The sequence below is a fragment of the Bos grunniens genome, chromosome 3 (assembly GCF_055505025.1).
Source record: "Bos grunniens cultivar Pamir isolate PY7600 chromosome 3, Bosgru_T2T1.0, whole genome shotgun sequence".
NCBI classification, from domain to species: domain Eukaryota; kingdom Metazoa; phylum Chordata; class Mammalia; order Artiodactyla; family Bovidae; genus Bos; species Bos grunniens.
The window spans coordinates 113840903-113864085 of NC_141167.1; the positions used below are offsets into that span (position 1 = coordinate 113840903).

At 66.4% G+C, this 23183-nt stretch overlaps 13 non-coding genes across 13 annotated transcripts; 7 read left to right on the forward strand and 6 right to left on the reverse strand.

Moving 5' to 3' along the window:
• Positions 1-2180: 2180 nt before the first annotated feature.
• TRNAG-GCC (transfer RNA glycine (anticodon GCC)) lies at positions 2181-2251 on the reverse strand. Its single transcript has one exon. It is a non-coding gene; the product is annotated as a tRNA-Gly (tRNA).
• Positions 2252-3525: 1274 nt separating this feature from the next.
• Positions 3526-3608, reverse strand: TRNAL-CAG (transfer RNA leucine (anticodon CAG)). Its single transcript has one exon. It is a non-coding gene; the product is annotated as a tRNA-Leu (tRNA).
• Positions 3609-4161: 553 nt separating this feature from the next.
• Positions 4162-4233, forward strand: TRNAD-GUC (transfer RNA aspartic acid (anticodon GUC)). The gene has a single exon. It is a non-coding gene; the product is annotated as a tRNA-Asp (tRNA).
• A 764-nt stretch (positions 4234-4997) lies between these two features.
• TRNAG-UCC (transfer RNA glycine (anticodon UCC)) lies at positions 4998-5069 on the forward strand. Its single transcript has one exon. It is a non-coding gene; the product is annotated as a tRNA-Gly (tRNA).
• A 300-nt stretch (positions 5070-5369) lies between these two features.
• Positions 5370-5441, forward strand: TRNAE-CUC (transfer RNA glutamic acid (anticodon CUC)). The gene has a single exon. It is a non-coding gene; the product is annotated as a tRNA-Glu (tRNA).
• A 6201-nt stretch (positions 5442-11642) lies between these two features.
• Positions 11643-11713, reverse strand: TRNAG-GCC (transfer RNA glycine (anticodon GCC)). Its single transcript has one exon. It is a non-coding gene; the product is annotated as a tRNA-Gly (tRNA).
• Positions 11714-12987: 1274 nt separating this feature from the next.
• Positions 12988-13070, reverse strand: TRNAL-CAG (transfer RNA leucine (anticodon CAG)). Its single transcript has one exon. It is a non-coding gene; the product is annotated as a tRNA-Leu (tRNA).
• Positions 13071-13623: 553 nt separating this feature from the next.
• On the forward strand, positions 13624-13695 carry TRNAD-GUC (transfer RNA aspartic acid (anticodon GUC)). The gene has a single exon. It is a non-coding gene; the product is annotated as a tRNA-Asp (tRNA).
• Positions 13696-14459: 764 nt separating this feature from the next.
• Positions 14460-14531, forward strand: TRNAG-UCC (transfer RNA glycine (anticodon UCC)). The gene has a single exon. It is a non-coding gene; the product is annotated as a tRNA-Gly (tRNA).
• A 300-nt stretch (positions 14532-14831) lies between these two features.
• Positions 14832-14903, forward strand: TRNAE-CUC (transfer RNA glutamic acid (anticodon CUC)). Its single transcript has one exon. It is a non-coding gene; the product is annotated as a tRNA-Glu (tRNA).
• A 6206-nt stretch (positions 14904-21109) lies between these two features.
• On the reverse strand, positions 21110-21180 carry TRNAG-GCC (transfer RNA glycine (anticodon GCC)). Its single transcript has one exon. It is a non-coding gene; the product is annotated as a tRNA-Gly (tRNA).
• A 1274-nt stretch (positions 21181-22454) lies between these two features.
• On the reverse strand, positions 22455-22537 carry TRNAL-CAG (transfer RNA leucine (anticodon CAG)). The gene has a single exon. It is a non-coding gene; the product is annotated as a tRNA-Leu (tRNA).
• A 553-nt stretch (positions 22538-23090) lies between these two features.
• On the forward strand, positions 23091-23162 carry TRNAD-GUC (transfer RNA aspartic acid (anticodon GUC)). Its single transcript has one exon. It is a non-coding gene; the product is annotated as a tRNA-Asp (tRNA).
• Positions 23163-23183: the final 21 nt, after the last annotated feature.

The window sequence follows — 23183 nt, forward strand, 5'->3', positions numbered from 1 at the left end:
CAATCCCACCCTGGGTACATACCCGTGAGAGCCGCAACTCTTCATTCGGAAAGACACATGCAAACCCCACGGTCATAGCAGCACTGCTTGCCATAGCCGAGACGTGGAGGAAACCCTAGTGCCCATCCCCAACGGCTCACCCGCGTAGGTGCCATACCAGAGACAGGGAGAGAATGGGATGGCACTGAGCCGTCCACGCGAGTGCATTAGTGTCACTGGCAGCAACAGCGGAAGCTGGAGCTGCGCAATATTACCCTTGGTGAGGGAAGTCAAACAGGCAGGGTCACAGATGGGTGGAATCTTAAGTGTTGTACAAATTCACCCCTGTGGCAACCAGCGACAGACTCTCAGACTCGGGAAAGCAGCCTCGGGCTTCCCAAGGGCAGAGTCACGGACGGAGGGATGGATGAGGAGCCGGGCTCAACGGATGTACCGTACCAGTACTGCGTAGAAAGGAGAGGAGCAACAAGGAGACACGGAATACTACAGGGAATGAGATCCCGTATCCTGTTCACCTGTAACGGAAACCGATCTGAAACCCTCATCCCACCTGCACAGGAGGGAATCACAACGCTGTACAGCGGACACGGGCACCAGGCTGTAGTTGTACACTTCCAGAACAACAACTGCCACTCCGGGGAAGTCAATCAGTCGAGGATCGGTCCACCAGTAGGACAAAGAAGAGCTCACATGATGATCCAGCAGACCCAATCCCGGCTACTCATCGGGAAAAGACAACACGCCCAATGGGAAGAGAGGCGGGCATCCCCCAGGGTCATCGCAGCCCTCGGTGCCGTAGCCGAGACGTGGGAAACCCTCACGTGCCCGTCGGCCCGTGGCCGGCACGAGAAGGTGAGGCAGATACGTACCGTGGAATATGACGCAGCCATCAAGTAGGAGCGGCCATCGCCATGGGCCCCAACGCCGGACGGACCCACAGAAGGGTCCACTGCCTGAAGTGAGTCGGGTGGAGAGGGACAAAGCTCTGTGGACTCGAACAACGAATACCAGTGAATCTGTGTGCAAAGGGGAAACCGACCTTGAGACGGAGAAAACGTGCATAGGGCTAGCCAAGGGGAAAGGCAGGGGAGGGACGAAGTTGGAGTCGGATCAAGAGATAGGAAATACTGTACTTACAGTCGATGAGCAACAGAGCTTTCCTCTGTAGCATGAGAACTGTATTCGTGTCTCGCCTTAACCTACACTGGAAAATCACCTGGAAAAGAACAGGGGACTGAATCACTTTGCCGAGCACCTGAGACTAACCCAGGACTGTAAAGCAGTTCTCCTCGTGTTGGAAGAAGCAGAAAGAGGAGCAGGCCCTGGCCTGGGGTAGGGGGTGGGGGGAGGCAGGCCAGTGCGCCAAATGCAAAGGCAGGTTCCTGGACAGCCTGGGATTTGGAATGGCTCAGGGAGGACCTGGGCGTGGTGGGGGGGGGGTGTGCAAATGGGGGAGGTGGGGAGCCGGGTGGGGGTGGGATGGGGGTTGCGTTTGGGGAAGTAGGGGCACGGTGAGGGTGCAGGCTGAGGTGGTGGTGCTCTTGGGGGCAGGGCTGATGCTGAGGTGAGGCGCGCAACAGGGTTTCAGGGGCATGGGGTGGTGTTTGAGGCGGTGAGGCCGTCCCTGTTGGAGACCCATTTCTGCCGAGGGACGGGAGCTGGTGGACTTCTTTGGAACTCCTCCTGCAAGACGCTGGTCCAGGGACCCTCCAGGCGAAAGGGAGGTATGCTTGCCAGATGTGGCAACTTCCTTGCTCCTGACTGTGCAAACGTAGTGTGATTGATTCTCGGAGTGTGGGGAGAGTGAGGCAGGGAGCTTGGAGACGGACGTTGTGAAAGGTGAAGAGGTGGTGCGGGCGGCTGCCAGCCGTGGGCTATTCCTTCCAGTGCAATCCCTGAGCCCCTGGCTGGGTCCGGGTGAGGAAGCGGGCAAACACAAGAAAGGCGCCTGGACGCACGGGCGGCTGAGCCCGCAGGGCTTGGGGCCACGGAGGCTTGGCAGCAGGGCCTTTTCTGGGTGGGGTGGGGGTGGGGTGGGGTGGTGGGCGTCTGCGTGGGAGAGGCAGCGGGCGGCAGGTAGCAGCCAGCGGTTGCAGGAGCGCTGCCTGGAGCGTCTTTCAGCCGGCAGACCTAGCTGGGCTCTGGGGCTGCACTGCGGGACCAAAAGGGGACGCTGTGGCTGCATGGGCCGGGAATCGAACCCGGGCCTCCCGCGTGGCAGGCGAGAATTCTACCACTGAACCACCCATGCACCGATGGCCAACGCCGCCCGACGCTGCCCCAGGGGCGCTGACCGCCACCCGCCCGGCACTGCTCACTGCTCGCCCGTCGCCCGTCGGCATCTATCTGCTCCATCGGAGCAGGAGACGACGGTGGGGAGCGGGGAGAGGGGGCGACCTGAAAGCCAGGATCCGGGCACGTGCAGGACCACAGGGCGCGGCGCTCTCGGAGGGTCCCACTCGGCCCGTCGCGCGCCTTCTGCGCCGACCACGGCCGCCGCGACCCTGTCGGTGTCGCCCGAGGGGGCCGGGAGCCGACGCCTCCTGCCCGGCGCCGAGATCCCTGTCAGGTGCAGGCGCAGGCGCTGCGTGGTCGCTGCGGCCGCGCGCCGACGTTCCTCTCAGCGACCGCCGGGTCCCGACCCAAAGGCGTGTGAGCCCGGCTCGTGCGCTCTGGCGGGCCGCGCGCCCGAGGTCCGGCTCTGACGGGGTGGTGGTGCTGGTGAGGAGGGGCCATTTGGCAGAGCGGCTCCTGGCTCGGGGACTGCCGGCTGAGGCAGGGAGCGCGCTCTGGAAGGGCTTGGCTCCGGCCCGGGCAGCGGCTTCCCCGGGAAGGTCGGGGGCGCCGGCCGGCCGCCGGTGGGCGGGCTGCACGGGCACGTAGGGCTTCTGCTCCCTCCCCAGAGGAGCACCCTTCCCGGGACGGACTGGTGCCAGGAAGACCGGTGTTCGCTGGCCAGCAGGAAGGCTGGGAGGCACGTGTCCCTGGCGGGCGGCAGGCAGGTGTGGCCCGGCCAAGGCCGCAAGGCGCAGAAGCGTCGAGGGCACGCAGCAACCCCCCTGGCGGGCAAGGCTGGGGCTCGGCCGCCTCGGTGTGACTGGGGAGCGCAGGCGGGCCGGCGGGGCGGGTGCGGAGGACAGACAGGGTGCCGGCCGGTGGGAGAGCGGCCGGGGGCGGACGTGGAAGCAAGGCTGCGAGAGCGAGTTGGCCGTTCCCCGGCAGAAGTCGGAGCGCCGGCGACGCGAGGAGGGCTTGCCAGCCGCCGCGGGGCTGCGTGCTTCGGTGCGGCCGGGGGCGGGGCGTGGCCGTGGGAGTGGGAGGGTGGGCGAGGGTGGGCGAGGGGGAAGCGGGGAGGCAGGAAAACCAGCAGCTGCAGCTGCAGCCAGCTGGGGAGGAAAGATGCGCTGAGGAGGACTGAAGGTTCCTGGGGTGGGGGTGCAGGTGGCGGGAGGCAGGGCGTGTGTGGAGCAAGGCAGTGGCGCGGGGAGGACGGGCGCGTTTGTCCGGCGGGCCAAAAGGCTGGCTTGTCAGGAGTGGGATTCGAACCCACGCCTCCAGGGGAGACTGCGACCTGAACGCAGCGCCTTAGACCGCTCGGCCATCCTGACGGCGGGCCTGGCTGGGCGCGTGGCCGCTCGCCTGGCTGGGACCCGACGCGGCGCGAGCCCCGGCGCCCTTGGCGGGCCGCGCGCCGCGCCGCGCCCGGCAGGCAGGCAGGCAGGCAGGCAGGCAGGCGGCCGTCCGGGGTGGGTGTCGACGGAGCCGGCGCGCGGCGGCCGGCCGAGGCGCCTGGCTCGGCCGCCGGTCGCTCCCCGGACCCAGCCGGGCCGTGGGCGGGCCGGCCCCTCCCCAGCCGCGCCTTTCCTGGCCCGACGCCGGCCGGCGCGCGCCCACCGTGTCCTCGCAGCCTCGCTTGCCTTCTCGGGCCCCCTTCTCCCGGCGGAATGCCCGCGTGGGAGGCAAGAGGCGGCGCGCCCTGGGGAGTGTCCAGTGCCCCGGGGGTCCGGGGCCCTGTCGGGGTGGCGGGCTGCCGCTGTGAGCGAGGCGGTTGGTTGGGTGCCCGGTTGGGTCGGGACCCGCGGTGGCCGGGGGCCCGTGCTGGGCAGGGGTCGCGTCGGCAGGCAGCCCGAGAGCGGCCGGGCGGTAGGACGGTCGCCGCCGTCCTCGTTAGTATAGTGGTGAGTATCCCCGCCTGTCACGCGGGAGACCGGGGTTCGATTCCCCGACGGGGAGGCCACACACCCTTTTTGGTGGCCGCGGTCGCTCTCTGTCCTGCCGCCAGGCCCCCAGAGGCCCTTCGTCTGGTCCCGCCGCCTTTGGGCGAGGCGCCAGGGCGCGGTGCGCGGCCTAGCCACCGTCGACCCCCTCTCCCCGTGCGGGCCTCCAGCCCGAGCCCTTTGTGGTCGCCGGGCGCACGGTCGCCACGGCCGAGCGAGGGCCTCCTTGGCCACCCCACGGCCTTGCCCGACCAGAGCCGGAGCTTGCGGCCCGCGGGGCCGCCCGGCCGCCCACGCACCCACTCCCACTGGCCGCCTGAGTGGGCTCCTAGGCTCGCGACGCCCCCGCCGTGCGGCTCGGCACAGCGCCGCGACGCGTGCAGGCAGCTGGGTCCCGTGTCCCCAAGTCGTCGTGGGAAGTGGCCGCGCCCAGAGCCCGGTGGAGAAGGGCTTTGGCCAGCTGGGTGCGGGAAGCTGCGTGCCCCGCGTTGCCCGCCGGAGGTGAGGGCGGAGGCGTTCGCGGGCCGCGGCGGGGAGCGAAGGGCCGCAGGGCCGCAAGGCCGTCGGGCCGGTGGACCACGGCAACGGCGTAGCGTCGACGCGCATGGGGCGCCGCGCGGCTGCTGGTGGCGCCGGCGGCGGCGCAGAGCCTCCGGCTGACGGGGCGTCCGGGCAGGGATGCGGAGGCGGTGGCGGCAGGGGCGGCAGGGGCGGCGGCGGCGGCGAGATTATGCTGGGGCGAGCCCGGGGCCGGCGTCCGGCGGCCGCCCGGGCTGTGTAGCGTTGGTGGTATAGTGGTGAGCATAGCTGCCTTCCAAGCAGTTGACCCGGGTTCGATTCCCGGCCAACGCAGCGGGCCGACCTTTTGCTGAGCTGCACCGCCCTCCCGGCACGGGCGATGGCGGGGAGAGAGAGCTGGGAGCGGGGAGCCAGCCCGCTGGCCCGCGGCTTTTGGCGTGTGTGCGAGAAGCCGGCGGCGCGCGCAGTGTTTTGAGGGGGCTGAAAGCAAGACGGCACGCCAAGGCAGGAGGACTGACGGGGCCGGCGGGCGGCTGGACTTGCAAAGGCCGGGTGTGGGCGGCAAGGTGGCGCGGGCGGGTGGCATGGAGGCGCTGGGTTCAGCGGGAGCAGGCGAGGGCCTTGCCCCGACGCTCCCTGGTGGTCTAGTGGTTAGGATTCGGCGCTCTCACCGCCGCGGCCCGGGTTCGATTCCCGGTCAGGGAAGCCTTTCTTCTTCCTCTCCGGAGGCCTGCCACCTGCCGGGGTCCTCGCCGGCGACCCTCCCACCTTTACCCTTTTAGCCTACGCAATGGCAACCCACTCCAGTCCTCCTGCCTGGAAAACCCTATGGACCGAGGAGCCTGGGAGGCTGCAGACCATGGGGTCGCTAAACGTCCCATAGGACCGAGCGACTTCACTTTCACTTTTCACTTGCATGCATTGCAGAAGGAAATGGCAAGCCACTCCAGTGTTCTTGCCTGGAGAATCCCAGGGACGGGGGAGCCTGGTGGGCTGCCGTCTACGGGGTCGCACAGAGTCGGACAGGACTGACGCGACTTAGCAGCTCAGCACTGCGCCAGAGGCCCCCGGGACCCTGCACCTCCAGCCCAAGCACGATTCAGGCCACCTCCGCCGTCCCCCGGGGCAAACCTTTGTTGGCCGCAGTGGCAACCTCGCGCCGCTTTCACCACGACCGGCCTGAGGCCTCCCATCCCCCGCCTCCCTCCCTCCTGAGGGGCTGCGGCTGCTGGCCCTGGTGGCGGCCGTGAAGCTCCAGGGCTTGTGCTGGTTCTCCTGGTGTCGGGGGGGCGGGGGGAGGGGGGGCGGGGGGCGGGGCCGGTGAGGAGGTGGGGTGGGATAGGGCGGGGTGGGGATAGGGGCGGGGGTAGGGGCGCGAGCTGTGGTGGTCGCCAGCGGGGGCCAGCAGCGGCAGGGGCGGTGGCCGCAGCCGAAGGTGAGCGAGGGGGATGTGCCTCGGAGAGTGGGGGCCAGTGGCCACGGACACGCCTGCCTTCCCATGTCCCTCATGCCAGCCCCGTCTCTGGGCGGCTTGGCCACTGCGCGCCAGGTCCCGGGCTGGCTGTGACTCCCGTATGGTGCTGCTGTCTCCGAGAGGGTTCTGGTCTTGAGTGGGCTCTGGGAGGCGGACCACGGCGCCCGGGAGGCATCGGGATCAGTTCAGTCGCTCAGGGCACTGCAGCAGCCAGGCTTCCTGTCCATCACCAACTCGCGAGGCTTGCTCAAACTCATGTCCGTCCAGTCGGGGATGCCATCCAAGCCTCTCGTCTTCTGTCGGGTCGTCCCGGTCTCCTCCTGCCTTCCATCAGGGTCTTTCCCCGTGAGTCAGTTTTGCGGGTCGGGTGGCCAGAGGATTGGCGTTTCGGCTTCAGCCTCAGTCCTTCTAATGAATATTCAGGACTGATTTCCTCGAGGATGGACGGGTTGGGTCTCCTCGCAGTCCAAGGGACTCTCAAGAGTCTTCTCCAACACCGCAGTCCAAAAGCATCAATTCTTCGGCACTCATCCTTCTTTATACTCCACCTCTCACATCTGTACGTGACCGCTGGAGAAACCGTAGCTTTCACGAGACAGACCCTCGTCACAGACCTCGTCTCTGCTTTTCGACATGCTGTCTAGGTTGGTCATAGCTTTTCTCCCAAGGAGCGAACGTCTTTTCATTTCGCCGGCGCGGCCGGCGTCTGCAGTGCTTTGGGGCAGCCCCCCCAAATGAAGTCTTTCCCGCTTTCCGTTCTTTCCCCGTCTATTTGCCATGAAGTGATGGGACGGGATGCCATGATCTTAGTTGTCTGAATGTTGAGTTTGAAGCCAACGTTTTCACTCTCCTCTTTCACTTTCCTCAAGGGGCTCTTTAGTTCTTCTTCGCTCTCCCCGAGGCAAAGGGGTGAAGACGGATGTGGACCTGTGCCTCGAATCCCACCACCGCTTAGTGGAAGTGAGAGAGCTCGCAGATCCGGGGGGGCGGGCCGGCCCGGCTGGGCAAAGCTAGCCCACCGGCCTGGAGGCGGCAGATGCGCTCGAGGCAGCGATGCCTGCCAGGGAGGACTACCCAACCATCAGGGTGTTTCCCTTGCCTGACCACAGCTCTCAATCCTACCGGACTGAGGCAAGATTTCCCCAGGCCTCCCTCCCCACTCGTAACCAAAGGTGGGCACTGGGGCGCCCTCACACCCACACCCACCCACACACCCACCCACCCACCCACCCACACACACACACACACACACGCACAGCGCCCTGTTCCCCGCACCCCTCCCCTAGTTATGACATCTACGAGTTTCCCATTCTCATCCAACTGTCTATCCAGGATCCACTCCATCCCTCTCGCCAACCTGTCATTGTCTTCCCCTAGGAACTCTCCCCGAGGGTAATCGCCCACCACAGTCTCCCCTTGGGCCAATCTCGAGGTCATCTTTCCCCAAAGGGTTTCATTCCACGTCCGTTCAAGGACTGTGTCCTTCGGAGGGGAAGTGGACGGCCGACCAAGGGCACCAAAGTGCAGCGAGGGCGGCACAATCGGGTGGGATGGCGCCGAGTCCCCTATGGGAAAGGAGCCCCCGTGGCCCGACGTGTGCTTGCCGTGGCCAAAGGAGGTTTCCTTGAGGCCCCTGCCGGGGCCGTGGGCATCAGCGTGCGTGGGGGAGAGTATGGGACGAAGGTGCTTGGGGCCATGGCTGGTGGGCGCCCCACGTGGATCAGGGACCTGGGCAGAGCGATCATCGCAGGGAGAGGGGGCGGCGGCGAGCTGAGGGGCTGGCAGGCAGGCCCAGGGGTGCTTGGGTGGAGTCTTCCTGGAGGGCCAGCATGAGGGGATGGGTGGGGCTCGAGGGAACCTGGCCGAAAGATCGGCAGGCCGCTCGAGCAGGCCCTCTGCAGGAGCATGGGCGAGGTGGCAAAGCCCTGCCAGGCGCATGTGAGAGGCTGGGATGGATCTGTGGGAGGTAGGGGTGGGCGTAGGGTCGGGGTGGGTCCGCGGAGCCGGAGGGAGGCCCGCACTGGTGAACCTCAGGGCAGGGCAGGCCAGGCCAGGCCAGGGCAGGACGTGGGAGGGGTGGCCCGAGCTCCAGGGCGTTGGTGGCGGGGCCGGGGCGGGGGCGGATGGGTCCGAGCCTGGAGTTGGAGGGAAAGGCAGAGGGCAGGCCATGACAGTGATGGGGCTGTGGCATGAGGAAGATGGTGGGGGAGCACTCCATTCATTTGGGCGGGGTGGCGGGTGAGCGGGCGAGCCACACTGGTGCGCGGTGCTGCAGGCTGCTCAGGCTCAGCGGTGGGCTGAGGACGCAGGCAAGCCAACGACAGAAACGGGGTCCCAGATGGGGGCCAGACCTGGTCCGAGATGGGTGGGCCCCCCTTACCGCCCCAGAGACCAAAGTCACCACTCATCAGGAGCAAATGTCCAGTCTCGGGTGTGACATGGCTGGGGGCACACGGTGGGATGGGGAGTGGTGGTTGGCCGCTCGGGTGGCTGAGATTTCACAAGGACCAAGGAGAGCTCCCATGTGACCGAGCACAACCGTCCCTCCAGGGTACACACCCGCAGAGGGCAAACCTCGGGGAGGTCTGAGGGTGCCCACACCGCCACGGACACGGCGACACTGTTTGCCATGGCCAAGACACGGAGCAAACCCCAGCGCCCATCCACACGTGGCGGGCCCGAGAAGAGGTGGCACAGATGTAGCATGGAACCATCACTCAGTCATAAAGAAATAAGTCAAGTGTTGCCACTTGTCACAAGCAATGATGGACCTAGAGACTCTTACACTTGGTGAAGCACGTCAGACCGCGTTGGACAAAGGCATGTGGAACGTGTGAAAGAATACAAAACGGAGCTATTTGCCGAGGAGAAACCCACTCACGCAGAAAACCACCTTAGGGGAACGCCAGCGGAAAGGCAGCGCTGGAGGGATGCGTGTGCAGCTGGGACGAACAGATACGCAGGACCCTGGATAAAGGGAGAAGCGCCAAGGTGATCCAGTTCAACACAGGGAATAAGCGTCAGTACCCTGGAATCCCCTCGAGTGGACAAGAATCTGAAAACATACATGAAATCCAAAATCCCGTGTACAACACGGGAAACAGAATCACTTTGCGGTCCATCGGAAACGAGCACAATATTGGAAACCCACTGTGCTTCAGCAACAACCGTGACTCCGACAATGGAATCGGCTTTGCAGAAGAAACGAAATCAACAGGCAAGTAAGTCGGCCGGGAACAGACGAGCTGTCCCAATCCCACCCTGGGTACATACCCGTGAGAGCCGCAACTCTTCATTCGGAAAGACACATGCAAACCCCACGGTCATAGCAGCACTGCTTGCCATAGCCGAGACGTGGAGGAAACCCTAGTGCCCATCCCCAACGGCTCACCCGCGTAGGTGCCATACCAGAGACAGGGAGAGAATGGGATGGCACTGAGCCGTCCACGCGAGTGCATTAGTGTCACTGGCAGCAACAGCGGAAGCTGGAGCTGCGCAATATTACCCTTGGTGAGGGAAGTCAAACAGGCAGGGTCACAGATGGGTGGAATCTTAAGTGTTGTACAAATTCACCCCTGTGGCAACCAGCGACAGACTCTCAGACTCGGGAAAGCAGCCTCGGGCTTCCCAAGGGCAGAGTCACGGACGGAGGGATGGATGAGGAGCCGGGCTCAACGGATGTACCGTACCAGTACTGCGTAGAAAGGAGAGGAGCAACAAGGAGACACGGAATACTACAGGGAATGAGATCCCGTATCCTGTTCACCTGTAACGGAAACCGATCTGAAACCCTCATCCCACCTGCACAGGAGGGAATCACAACGCTGTACAGCGGACACGGGCACCAGGCTGTAGTTGTACACTTCCAGAACAACAACTGCCACTCCGGGGAAGTCAATCAGTCGAGGATCGGTCCACCAGTAGGACAAAGAAGAGCTCACATGATGATCCAGCAGACCCAATCCCGGCTACTCATCGGGAAAAGACAACACGCCCAATGGGAAGAGAGGCGGGCATCCCCCAGGGTCATCGCAGCCCTCGGTGCCGTAGCCGAGACGTGGGAAACCCTCACGTGCCCGTCGGCCCGTGGCCGGCACGAGAAGGTGAGGCAGATACGTACCGTGGAATATGACGCAGCCATCAAGTAGGAGCGGCCATCGCCATGGGCCCCAACGCCGGACGGACCCACAGAAGGGTCCACTGCCTGAAGTGAGTCGGGTGGAGAGGGACAAAGCTCTGTGGACTCGAACAACGAATACCAGTGAATCTGTGTGCAAAGGGGAAACCGACCTTGAGACGGAGAAAACGTGCATAGGGCTAGCCAAGGGGAAAGGCAGGGGAGGGACGAAGTTGGAGTCGGATCAAGAGATAGGAAATACTGTACTTACAGTCGATGAGCAACAGAGCTTTCCTCTGTAGCATGAGAACTGTATTCGTGTCTCGCCTTAACCTACACTGGAAAATCACCTGGAAAAGAACAGGGGACTGAATCACTTTGCCGAGCACCTGAGACTAACCCAGGACTGTAAAGCAGTTCTCCTCGTGTTGGAAGAAGCAGAAAGAGGAGCAGGCCCTGGCCTGGGGTAGGGGGTGGGGGGAGGCAGGCCAGTGCGCCAAATGCAAAGGCAGGTTCCTGGACAGCCTGGGATTTGGAATGGCTCAGGGAGGACCTGGGCGTGGTGGGGGGGGGGGTGTGCAAATGGGGGAGGTGGGGAGCCGGGTGGGGGTGGGATGGGGGTTGCGTTTGGGGAAGTAGGGGCACGGTGAGGGTGCAGGCTGAGGTGGTGGTGCTCTTGGGGGCAGGGCTGATGCTGAGGTGAGGCGCGCAACAGGGTTTCAGGGGCATGGGGTGGTGTTTGAGGCGGTGAGGCCGTCCCTGTTGGAGACCCATTTCTGCCGAGGGACGGGAGCTGGTGGACTTCTTTGGAACTCCTCCTGCAAGACGCTGGTCCAGGGACCCTCCAGGCGAAAGGGAGGTATGCTTGCCAGATGTGGCAACTTCCTTGCTCCTGACTGTGCAAACGTAGTGTGATTGATTCTCGGAGTGTGGGGAGAGTGAGGCAGGGAGCTTGGAGACGGACGTTGTGAAAGGTGAAGAGGTGGTGCGGGCGGCTGCCAGCCGTGGGCTATTCCTTCCAGTGCAATCCCTGAGCCCCTGGCTGGGTCCGGGTGAGGAAGCGGGCAAACACAAGAAAGGCGCCTGGACGCACGGGCGGCTGAGCCCGCAGGGCTTGGGGCCACGGAGGCTTGGCAGCAGGGCCTTTTCTGGGTGGGGTGGGGGTGGGGTGGGGTGGTGGGCGTCTGCGTGGGAGAGGCAGCGGGCGGCAGGTAGCAGCCAGCGGTTGCAGGAGCGCTGCCTGGAGCGTCTTTCAGCCGGCAGACCTAGCTGGGCTCTGGGGCTGCACTGCGGGACCAAAAGGGAACGCTGCGGCTGCATGGGCCGGGAATCGAACCCGGGCCTCCCGCGTGGCAGGCGAGAATTCTACCACTGAACCACCCATGCACCGATGGCCAACGCCGCCCGACGCTGCCCCAGGGGCGCTGACCGCCACCCGCCCGGCACTGCTCACTGCTCGCCCGTCGCCCGTCGGCATCTATCTGCTCCATCGGAGCAGGAGACGACGGTGGGGAGCGGGGAGAGGGGGCGACCTGAAAGCCAGGATCCGGGCACGTGCAGGACCACAGGGCGCGGCGCTCTCGGAGGGTCCCACTCGGCCCGTCGCGCGCCTTCTGCGCCGACCACGGCCGCCGCGACCCTGTCGGTGTCGCCCGAGGGGGCCGGGAGCCGACGCCTCCTGCCCGGCGCCGAGATCCCTGTCAGGTGCAGGCGCAGGCGCTGCGTGGTCGCTGCGGCCGCGCGCCGACGTTCCTCTCAGCGACCGCCGGGTCCCGACCCAAAGGCGTGTGAGCCCGGCTCGTGCGCTCTGGCGGGCCGCGCGCCCGAGGTCCGGCTCTGACGGGGTGGTGGTGCTGGTGAGGAGGGGCCATTTGGCAGAGCGGCTCCTGGCTCGGGGACTGCCGGCTGAGGCAGGGAGCGCGCTCTGGAAGGGCTTGGCTCCGGCCCGGGCAGCGGCTTCCCCGGGAAGGTCGGGGGCGCCGGCCGGCCGCCGGTGGGCGGGCTGCACGGGCACGTAGGGCTTCTGCTCCCTCCCCAGAGGAGCACCCTTCCCGGGACGGACTGGTGCCAGGAAGACCGGTGTTCGCTGGCCAGCAGGAAGGCTGGGAGGCACGTGTCCCTGGCGGGCGGCAGGCAGGTGTGGCCCGGCCAAGGCCGCAAGGCGCAGAAGCGTCGAGGGCACGCAGCAACCCCCCTGGCGGGCAAGGCTGGGGCTCGGCCGCCTCGGTGTGACTGGGGAGCGCAGGCGGGCCGGCGGGGCGGGTGCGGAGGACAGACAGGGTGCCGGCCGGTGGGAGAGCGGCCGGGGGCGGACGTGGAAGCAAGGCTGCGAGAGCGAGTTGGCCGTTCCCCGGCAGAAGTCGGAGCGCCGGCGACGCGAGGAGGGCTTGCCAGCCGCCGCGGGGCTGCGTGCTTCGGTGCGGCCGGGGGCGGGGCGTGGCCGTGGGAGTGGGAGGGTGGGCGAGGGTGGGCGAGGGGGAAGCGGGGAGGCAGGAAAACCAGCAGCTGCAGCTGCAGCCAGCTGGGGAGGAAAGATGCGCTGAGGAGGACTGAAGGTTCCTGGGGTGGGGGTGCAGGTGGCGGGAGGCAGGGCGTGTGTGGAGCAAGGCAGTGGCGCGGGGAGGACGGGCGCGTTTGTCCGGCGGGCCAAAAGGCTGGCTTGTCAGGAGTGGGATTCGAACCCACGCCTCCAGGGGAGACTGCGACCTGAACGCAGCGCCTTAGACCGCTCGGCCATCCTGACGGCGGGCCTGGCTGGGCGCGTGGCCGCTCGCCTGGCTGGGACCCGACGCGGCGCGAGCCCCGGCGCCCTTGGCGGGCCGCGCGCCGCGCCGCGCCCGGCAGGCAGGCAGGCAGGCAGGCAGGCAGGCGGCCGTCCGGGGTGGGTGTCGACGGAGCCGGCGCGCGGCGGCCGGCCGAGGCGCCTGGCTCGGCCGCCGGTCGCTCCCCGGACCCAGCCGGGCCGTGGGCGGGCCGGCCCCTCCCCAGCCGCGCCTTTCCTGGCCCGACGCCGGCCGGCGCGCGCCCACCGTGTCCTCGCAGCCTCGCTTGCCTTCTCGGGCCCCCTTCTCCCGGCGGAATGCCCGCGTGGGAGGCAAGAGGCGGCGCGCCCTGGGGAGTGTCCAGTGCCCCGGGGGTCCGGGGCCCTGTCGGGGTGGCGGGCTGCCGCTGTGAGCGAGGCGGTTGGTTGGGTGCCCGGTTGGGTCGGGACCCGCGGTGGCCGGGGGCCCGTGCTGGGCAGGGGTCGCGTCGGCAGGCAGCCCGAGAGCGGCCGGGCGGTAGGACGGTCGCCGCCGTCCTCGTTAGTATAGTGGTGAGTATCCCCGCCTGTCACGCGGGAGACCGGGGTTCGATTCCCCGACGGGGAGGCCACACACCCTTTTTGGTGGCCGCGGTCGCTCTCTGTCCTGCCGCCAGGCCCCCAGAGGCCCTTCGTCTGGTCCCGCCGCCTTTGGGCGAGGCGCCAGGGCGCGGTGCGCGGCCTAGCCACCGTCGACCCCCTCTCCCCGTGCGGGCCTCCAGCCCGAGCCCTTTGTGGTCGCCGGGCGCACGGTCGCCACGGCCGAGCGAGGGCCTCCTTGGCCACCCCACGGCCTTGCCCGACCAGAGCCGGAGCTTGCGGCCCGCGGGGCCGCCCGGCCGCCCACGCACCCACTCCCACTGGCCGCCTGAGTGGGCTCCTAGGCTCGCGACGCCCCCGCCGTGCGGCTCGGCACAGCGCCGCGACGCGTGCAGGCAGCTGGGTCCCGTGTCCCCAAGTCGTCGTGGGAAGTGGCCGCGCCCAGAGCCCGGTGGAGAAGGGCTTTGGCCAGCTGGGTGCGGGAAGCTGCGTGCCCCGCGTTGCCCGCCGGAGGTGAGGGCGGAGGCGTTCGCGGGCCGCGGCGGGGAGCGAAGGGCCGCAGGGCCGCAAGGCCGTCGGGCCGGTGGACCACGGCAACGGCGTAGCGCCGACGCGCATGGGGCGCCGCGCGGCTGCTGGTGGCGCCGGCGGCGGCGCAGAGCCTCCGGCTGACGGGGCGTCCGGGCAGGGATGCGGAGGCGGTGGCGGCAGGGGCGGCAGGGGCGGCGGCGGCGGCGAGATTATGCTGGGGCGAGCCCGGGGCCGGCGTCCGGCGGCCGCCCGGGCTGTGTAGCGTTGGTGGTATAGTGGTGAGCATAGCTGCCTTCCAAGCAGTTGACCCGGGTTCGATTCCCGGCCAACGCAGCGGGCCGACCTTTTGCTGAGCTGCACCGCCCTCCCGGCACGGGCGATGGCGGGGAGAGAGAGCTGGGAGCGGGGAGCCAGCCCGCTGGCCCGCGGCTTTTGGCGTGTGTGCGAGAAGCCGGCGGCGCGCGCAGTGTTTTGAGGGGGCTGAAAGCAAGACGGCACGCCAAGGCAGGAGGACTGACGGGGCCGGCGGGCGGCTGGACTTGCAAAGGCCGGGTGTGGGCGGCAAGGTGGCGCGGGCGGGTGGCATGGAGGCGCTGGGTTCAGCGGGAGCAGGCGAGGGCCTTGCCCCGACGCTCCCTGGTGGTCTAGTGGTTAGGATTCGGCGCTCTCACCGCCGCGGCCCGGGTTCGATTCCCGGTCAGGGAAGCCTTTCTTCTTCCTCTCCGGAGGCCTGCCACCTGCCGGGGTCCTCGCCGGCGACCCTCCCACCTTTACCCTTTTAGCCTACGCAATGGCAACCCACTCCAGTCCTCCTGCCTGGAAAACCCTATGGACCGAGGAGCCTGGGAGGCTGCAGACCATGGGGTCGCTAAACGTCCCATAGGACCGAGCGACTTCACTTTCACTTTTCACTTGCATGCATTGCAGAAGGAAATGGCAAGCCACTCCAGTGTTCTTGCCTGGAGAATCCCAGGGACGGGGGAGCCTGGTGGGCTGCCGTCTACGGGGTCGCACAGAGTCGGACAGGACTGACGCGACTTAGCAGCTCAGCACTGCGCCAGAGGCCCCCGGGACCCTGCACCTCCAGCCCAAGCACGATTCAGGCCACCTCCGCCGTCCCCCGGGGCAAACCTTTGTTGGCCGCAGTGGCAACCTCGCGCCGCTTTCACCACGACCGGCCTGAGGCCTCCCATCCCCCGCCTCCCTCCCTCCTGAGGGGCTGCGGCTGCTGGCCCTGGTGGCGGCCGTGAAGCTCCAGGGCTTGTGCTGGTTCTCCTGGTGTCGGGGGGGGGGGCGGGGGGAGGGGGGGCGGGGGGCGGGGCCGGTGAGGAGGTGGGGTGGGATAGGGCGGGGTGGGGATAGGGGCGGGGGTAGGGGCGCGAGCTGTGGTGGTCGCCAGCGGGGGCCAGCAGCGGCAGGGGCGGTGGCCGCAGCCGAAGGTGAGCGAGGGGGATGTGCCTCGGAGAGTGGGGGCCAGTGGCCACGGACACGCCTGCCTTCCCATGTCCCTCATGCCAGCCCCGTCTCTGGGCGGCTTGGCCACTGCGCGCCAGGTCCCGGGCTGGCTGTGACTCCCGTATGGTGCTGCTGTCTCCGAGAGGGTTCTGGTCTTGAGTGGGCTCTGGGAGGCGGACCACGGCGCCCGGGAGGCATCGGGATCAGTTCAGTCGCTCAGGGCACTGCAGCAGCCAGGCTTCCCTGTCCATCACCAACTCGCGAGGCTTGCTCAAACTCATGTCCGTCCAGTCGGGGATGCCATCCAAGCCTCTCGTCTTCTGTCGGGTCGTCCCGGTCTCCTCCTGCCTTCCATCAGGGTCTTTCCCCGTGAGTCAGTTTTGCGGGTCGGGTGGCCAGAGGATTGGCGTTTCGGCTTCAGCCTCAGTCCTTCTAATGAATATTCAGGACTGATTTCCTCGAGGATGGACGGGTTGGGTCTCCTCGCAGTCCAAGGGACTCTCAAGAGTCTTCTCCAACACCGCAGTCCAAAAGCATCAATTCTTCGGCACTCATCCTTCTTTATACTCCACCTCTCACATCTGTACGTGACCGCTGGAGAAACCGTAGCTTTCACGAGACAGACCCTCGTCACAGACCTCGTCTCTGCTTTTCGACATGCTGTCTAGGTTGGTCATAGCTTTTCTCCCAAGGAGCGAACGTCTTTTCATTTCGCCGGCGCGGCCGGCGTCTGCAGTGCTTTGGGGCAGCCCCCCCAAATGAAGTCTTTCCCGCTTTCCGTTCTTTCCCCGTCTATTTGCCATGAAGTGATGGGACGGGATGCCATGATCTTAGTTGTCTGAATGTTGAGTTTGAAGCCAACGTTTTCACTCTCCTCTTTCACTTTCCTCAAGGGGCTCTTTAGTTCTTCTTCGCTCTCCCCGAGGCAAAGGGGTGAAGACGGATGTGGACCTGTGCCTCGAATCCCACCACCGCTTAGTGGAAGTGAGAGAGCTCGCAGATCCGGGGGGGCGGGCCGGCCCGGCTGGGCAAAGCTAGCCCACCGGCCTGGAGGCGGCAGATGCGCTCGAGGCAGCGATGCCTGCCAGGGAGGACTACCCAACCATCAGGGTGTTTCCCTTGCCTGACCACAGCTCTCAATCCTACCGGACTGAGGCAAGATTTCCCCAGGCCTCCCTCCCCCACTCGTAACCAAAGGTGGGCACTGGGGCGCCCTCACACCCACACCCACCCACACACCCACCCACCCACCCACCCACACACACACACACACACACGCACAGCGCCCTGTTCCCCGCACCCCTCCCCTAGTTATGACATCTACGAGTTTCCCATTCTCATCCAACTGTCTATCCAGGATCCACTCCATCCCTCTCGCCAACCTGTCATTGTCTTCCCCTAGGAACTCTCCCCGAGGGTAATCGCCCACCACAGTCTCCCCTTGGGCCAATCTCGAGGTCATCTTTCCCCAAAGGGTTTCATTCCACGTCCGTTCAAGGACTGTGTCCTTCGGAGGGGAAGTGGACGGCCGACCAAGGGCACCAAAGTGCAGCGAGGGCGGCACAATCGGGTGGGATGGCGCCGAGTCCCCTATGGGAAAGGAGCCCCCGTGGCCCGACGTGTGCTTGCCGTGGCCAAAGGAGGTTTCCTTGAGGCCCCTGCCGGGGCCGTGGGCATCAGCGTGCGTGGGGGAGAGTATGGGACGAAGGTGCTTGGGGCCATGGCTGGTGGGCGCCCCACGTGGATCAGGGACCTGGGCAGAGCGATCATCGCAGGGAGAGGGGGCGGCGGCGAGCTGAGGGGCTGGCAGGCAGGCCCAGGGGTGCTTGGGTGGAGTCTTCCTGGAGGGCCAGCATGAGGGGATGGGTGGGGCTCGAGGGAACCTGGCCGAAAGATCGGCAGGCCGCTCGAGCAGGCCCTCTGCAGGAGCATGGGCGAGGTGGCAAAGCCCTGCCAGGCGCATGTGAGAGGCTGGGATGGATCTGTGGGAGGTAGGGGTGGGCGTAGGGTCGGGGTGGGTCCGCGGAGCCGGAGGGAGGCCCGCACTGGTGAACCTCAGGGCAGGGCAGGCCAGGCCAGGCCAGGGCAGGACGTGGGAGGGGTGGCCCGAGCTCCAGGGCGTTGGTGGCGGGGCCGGGGCGGGGGCGGATGGGTCCGAGCCTGGAGTTGGAGGGAAAGGCAGAGGGCAGGCCGTGACAGTGATGGGGCTGTGGCATGAGGAAGATGGTGGGGGAGCACTCCATTCATTTGGGCGGGGTGGCGGGTGAGCGGGCGAGCCACACTGGTGCGCGGTGCTGCAGGCTGCTCAGGCTCAGCGGTGGGCTGAGGACGCAGGCAAGCCAACGACAGAAACGGGGTCCCAGATGGGGGCCAGACCTGGTCCGAGATGGGTGGGCCCCCCTTACCGCCCCAGAGACCAAAGTCACCACTCATCAGGAGCAAATGTCCAGTCTCGGGTGTGACATGGCTGGGGGCACACGGTGGGATGGGGAGTGGTGGTTGGCCGCTCGGGTGGCTGAGATTTCACAAGGACCAAGGAGAGCTCCCATGTGACCGAGCACAACCGTCCCTCCAGGGTACACACCCGCAGAGGGCAAACCTCGGGGAGGTCTGAGGGTGCCCACACCGCCACGGACACGGCGACACTGTTTGCCATGGCCAAGACACGGAGCAAACCCCAGCGCCCATCCACACGTGGCGGGCCCGAGAAGAGGTGGCACAGATGTAGCATGGAACCATCACTCAGTCATAAAGAAATAAGTCAAGTGTTGCCACTTGTCACAAGCAATGATGGACCTAGAGACTCTTACACTTGGTGAAGCACGTCAGACCGCGTTGGACAAAGGCATGTGGAACGTGTGAAAGAATACAAAACGGAGCTATTTGCCGAGGAGAAACCCACTCACGCAGAAAACCACCTTAGGGGAACGCCAGCGGAAAGGCAGCGCTGGAGGGATGCGTGTGCAGCTGGGACGAACAGATACGCAGGACCCTGGATAAAGGGAGAAGCGCCAAGGTGATCCAGTTCAACACAGGGAATAAGCGTCAGTACCCTGGAATCCCCTCGAGTGGACAAGAATCTGAAAACATACATGAAATCCAAAATCCCGTGTACAACACGGGAAACAGAATCACTTTGCGGTCCATCGGAAACGAGCACAATATTGGAAACCCACTGTGCTTCAGCAACAACCGTGACTCCGACAATGGAATCGGCTTTGCAGAAGAAACGAAATCAACAGGCAAGTAAGTCGGCCGGGAACAGACGAGCTGTCCCAATCCCACCCTGGGTACATACCCGTGAGAGCCGCAACTCTTCATTCGGAAAGACACATGCAAACCCCACGGTCATAGCAGCACTGCTTGCCATAGCCGAGACGTGGAGGAAACCCTAGTGCCCATCCCCAACGGCTCACCCGCGTAGGTGCCATACCAGAGACAGGGAGAGAATGGGATGGCACTGAGCCGTCCACGCGAGTGCATTAGTGTCACTGGCAGCAACAGCGGAAGCTGGAGCTGCGCAATATTACCCTTGGTGAGGGAAGTCAAACAGGCAGGGTCACAGATGGGTGGAATCTTAAGTGTTGTACAAATTCACCCCTGTGGCAACCAGCGACAGACTCTCAGACTCGGGAAAGCAGCCTCGGGCTTCCCAAGGGCAGAGTCACGGACGGAGGGATGGATGAGGAGCCGGGCTCAACGGATGTACCGTACCAGTACTGCGTAGAAAGGAGAGGAGCAACAAGGAGACACGGAATACTACAGGGAATGAGATCCCGTATCCTGTTCACCTGTAACGGAAACCGATCTGAAACCCTCATCCCACCTGCACAGGAGGGAATCACAACGCTGTACAGCGGACACGGGCACCAGGCTGTAGTTGTACACTTCCAGAACAACAACTGCCACTCCGGGGAAGTCAATCAGTCGAGGATCGGTCCACCAGTAGGACAAAGAAGAGCTCACATGATGATCCAGCAGACCCAATCCCGGCTACTCATCGGGAAAAGACAACACGCCCAATGGGAAGAGAGGCGGGCATCCCCCAGGGTCATCGCAGCCCTCGGTGCCGTAGCCGAGACGTGGGAAACCCTCACGTGCCCGTCGGCCCGTGGCCGGCACGAGAAGGTGAGGCAGATACGTACCGTGGAATATGACGCAGCCATCAAGTAGGAGCGGCCATCGCCATGGGCCCCAACGCCGGACGGACCCACAGAAGGGTCCACTGCCTGAAGTGAGTCGGGTGGAGAGGGACAAAGCTCTGTGGACTCGAACAACGAATACCAGTGAATCTGTGTGCAAAGGGGAAACCGACCTTGAGACGGAGAAAACGTGCATAGGGCTAGCCAAGGGGAAAGGCAGGGGAGGGACGAAGTTGGAGTCGGATCAAGAGATAGGAAATACTGTACTTACAGTCGATGAGCAACAGAGCTTTCCTCTGTAGCATGAGAACTGTATTCGTGTCTCGCCTTAACCTACACTGGAAAATCACCTGGAAAAGAACAGGGGACTGAATCACTTTGCCGAGCACCTGAGACTAACCCAGGACTGTAAAGCAGTTCTCCTCGTGTTGGAAGAAGCAGAAAGAGGAGCAGGCCCTGGCCTGGGGTAGGGGGTGGGGGGAGGCAGGCCAGTGCGCCAAATGCAAAGGCAGGTTCCTGGACAGCCTGGGATTTGGAATGGCTCAGGGAGGACCTGGGCGTGGTGGGGGGGGGGTGTGCAAATGGGGGAGGTGGGGAGCCGGGTGGGGGTGGGATGGGGGTTGCGTTTGGGGAAGTAGGGGCACGGTGAGGGTGCAGGCTGAGGTGGTGGTGCTCTTGGGGGCAGGGCTGATGCTGAGGTGAGGCGCGCAACAGGGTTTCAGGGGCATGGGGTGGTGTTTGAGGCGGTGAGGCCGTCCCTGTTGGAGACCCATTTCTGCCGAGGGACGGGAGCTGGTGGACTTCTTTGGAACTCCTCCTGCAAGACGCTGGTCCAGGGACCCTCCAGGCGAAAGGGAGGTATGCTTGCCAGATGTGGCAACTTCCTTGCTCCTGACTGTGCAAACGTAGTGTGATTGATTCTCGGAGTGTGGGGAGAGTGAGGCAGGGAGCTTGGAGACGGACGTTGTGAAAGGTGAAGAGGTGGTGCGGGCGGCTGCCAGCCGTGGGCTATTCCTTCCAGTGCAATCCCTGAGCCCCTGGCTGGGTCCGGGTGAGGAAGCGGGCAAACACAAGAAAGGCGCCTGGACGCACGGGCGGCTGAGCCCGCAGGGCTTGGGGCCACGGAGGCTTGGCAGCAGGGCCTTTTCTGGGTGGGGTGGGGGTGGGGTGGGGTGGTGGGCGTCTGCGTGGGAGAGGCAGCGGGCGGCAGGTAGCAGCCAGCGGTTGCAGGAGCGCTGCCTGGAGCGTCTTTCAGCCGGCAGACCTAGCTGGGCTCTGGGGCTGCACTGCGGGACCAAAAGGGGACGCTGCGGCTGCATGGGCCGGGAATCGAACCCGGGCCTCCCGCGTGGCAGGCGAGAATTCTACCACTGAACCACCCATGCACCGATGGCCAACGCCGCCCGACGCTGCCCCAGGGGCGCTGACCGCCACCCGCCCGGCACTGCTCACTGCTCGCCCGTCGCCCGTCGGCATCTATCTGCTCCATCGGAGCAGGAGACGACGGTGGGGAGCGGGGAGAGGGGGCGACCTGAAAGCCAGGATCCGGGCACGTGCAGGACCACAGGGCGCGGCGCTCTCGGAGGGTCCCACTCGGCCCGTCGCGCGCCTTCTGCGCCGACCACGGCCGCCGCGACCCTGTCGGTGTCGCCCGAGGGGGCCGGGAGCCGACGCCTCCTGCCCGGCGCCGAGATCCCTGTCAGGTGCAGGCGCAGGCGCTGCGTGGTCGCTGCGGCCGCGCGCCGACGTTCCTCTCAGCGACCGCCGGGTCCCGACCCAAAGGCGTGTGAGCCCGGCTCGTGCGCTCTGGCGGGCCGCGCGCCCGAGGTCCGGCTCTGACGGGGTGGTGGTGCTGGTGAGGAGGGGCCATTTGGCAGAGCGGCTCCTGGCTCGGGGACTGCCGGCTGAGGCAGGGAGCGCGCTCTGGAAGGGCTTGGCTCCGGCCCGGGCAGCGGCTTCCCCGGGAAGGTCGGGGGCGCCGGCCGGCCGCCGGTGGGCGGGCTGCACGGGCACGTAGGGCTTCTGCTCCCTCCCCAGAGGAGCACCCTTCCCGGGACGGACTGGTGCCAGGAAGACCGGTGTTCGCTGGCCAGCAGGAAGGCTGGGAGGCACGTGTCCCTGGCGGGCGGCAGGCAGGTGTGGCCCGGCCAAGGCCGCAAGGCGCAGAAGCGTCGAGGGCACGCAGCAACCCCCCTGGCGGGCAAGGCTGGGGCTCGGCCGCCTCGGTGTGACTGGGGAGCGCAGGCGGGCCGGCGGGGCGGGTGCGGAGGACAGACAGGGTGCCGGCCGGTGGGAGAGCGGCCGGGGGCGGACGTGGAAGCAAGGCTGCGAGAGCGAGTTGGCCGTTCCCCGGCAGAAGTCGGAGCGCCGGCGACGCGAGGAGGGCTTGCCAGCCGCCGCGGGGCTGCGTGCTTCGGTGCGGCCGGGGGCGGGGCGTGGCCGTGGGAGTGGGAGGGTGGGCGAGGGTGGGCGAGGGGGAAGCGGGGAGGCAGGAAAACCAGCAGCTGCAGCTGCAGCCAGCTGGGGAGGAAAGATGCGCTGAGGAGGACTGAAGGTTCCTGGGGTGGGGGTGCAGGTGGCGGGAGGCAGGGCGTGTGTGGAGCAAGGCAGTGGCGCGGGGAGGACGGGCGCGTTTGTCCGGCGGGCCAAAAGGCTGGCTTGTCAGGAGTGGGATTCGAACCCACGCCTCCAGGGGAGACTGCGACCTGAACGCAGCGCCTTAGACCGCTCGGCCATCCTGACGGCGGGCCTGGCTGGGCGCGTGGCCGCTCGCCTGGCTGGGACCCGACGCGGCGCGAGCCCCGGCGCCCTTGGCGGGCCGCGCGCCGCGCCGCGCCCGGCAGGCAGGCAGGCAGGCAGGCAGGCAGGCGGCCGTCCGGGGTGGGTGTCGACGGAGCCGGCGCGCGGCGGCCGGCCGAGGCGCCTGGCTCGGCCGCCGGTCGCTCCCCGGACCCAGCCGGGCCGTGGGCGGGCCGGCCCCTCCCCAGCCGCGCCTTTCCTGGCCCGACGCCGGCCGGCGCGCGCCCACCGTGTCCTCGCAGCCTCGCTTGCCTTCTCGGGCCCCCTTCTCCCGGCGGAATGCCCGCGTGGGAGGCAAGAGGCGGCGCGCCCTGGGGAGTGTCCAGTGCCCCGGGGGTCCGGGGCCCTGTCGGGGTGGCGGGCTGCCGCTGTGAGCGAGGCGGTTGGTTGGGTGCCCGGTTGGGTCGGGACCCGCGGTGGCCGGGGGCCCGTGCTGGGCAGGGGTCGCGTCGGCAGGCAGCCCGAGAGCGGCCGGGCGGTAGGACGGTCGCCGCCGTCCTCGTTAGTATAGTGGTGAGTATCCCCGCCTGTCACGCGGGAGACCGGGGTTCGATTCCCCGACGGGGAGGCCACACACCCTTTTTGGTGG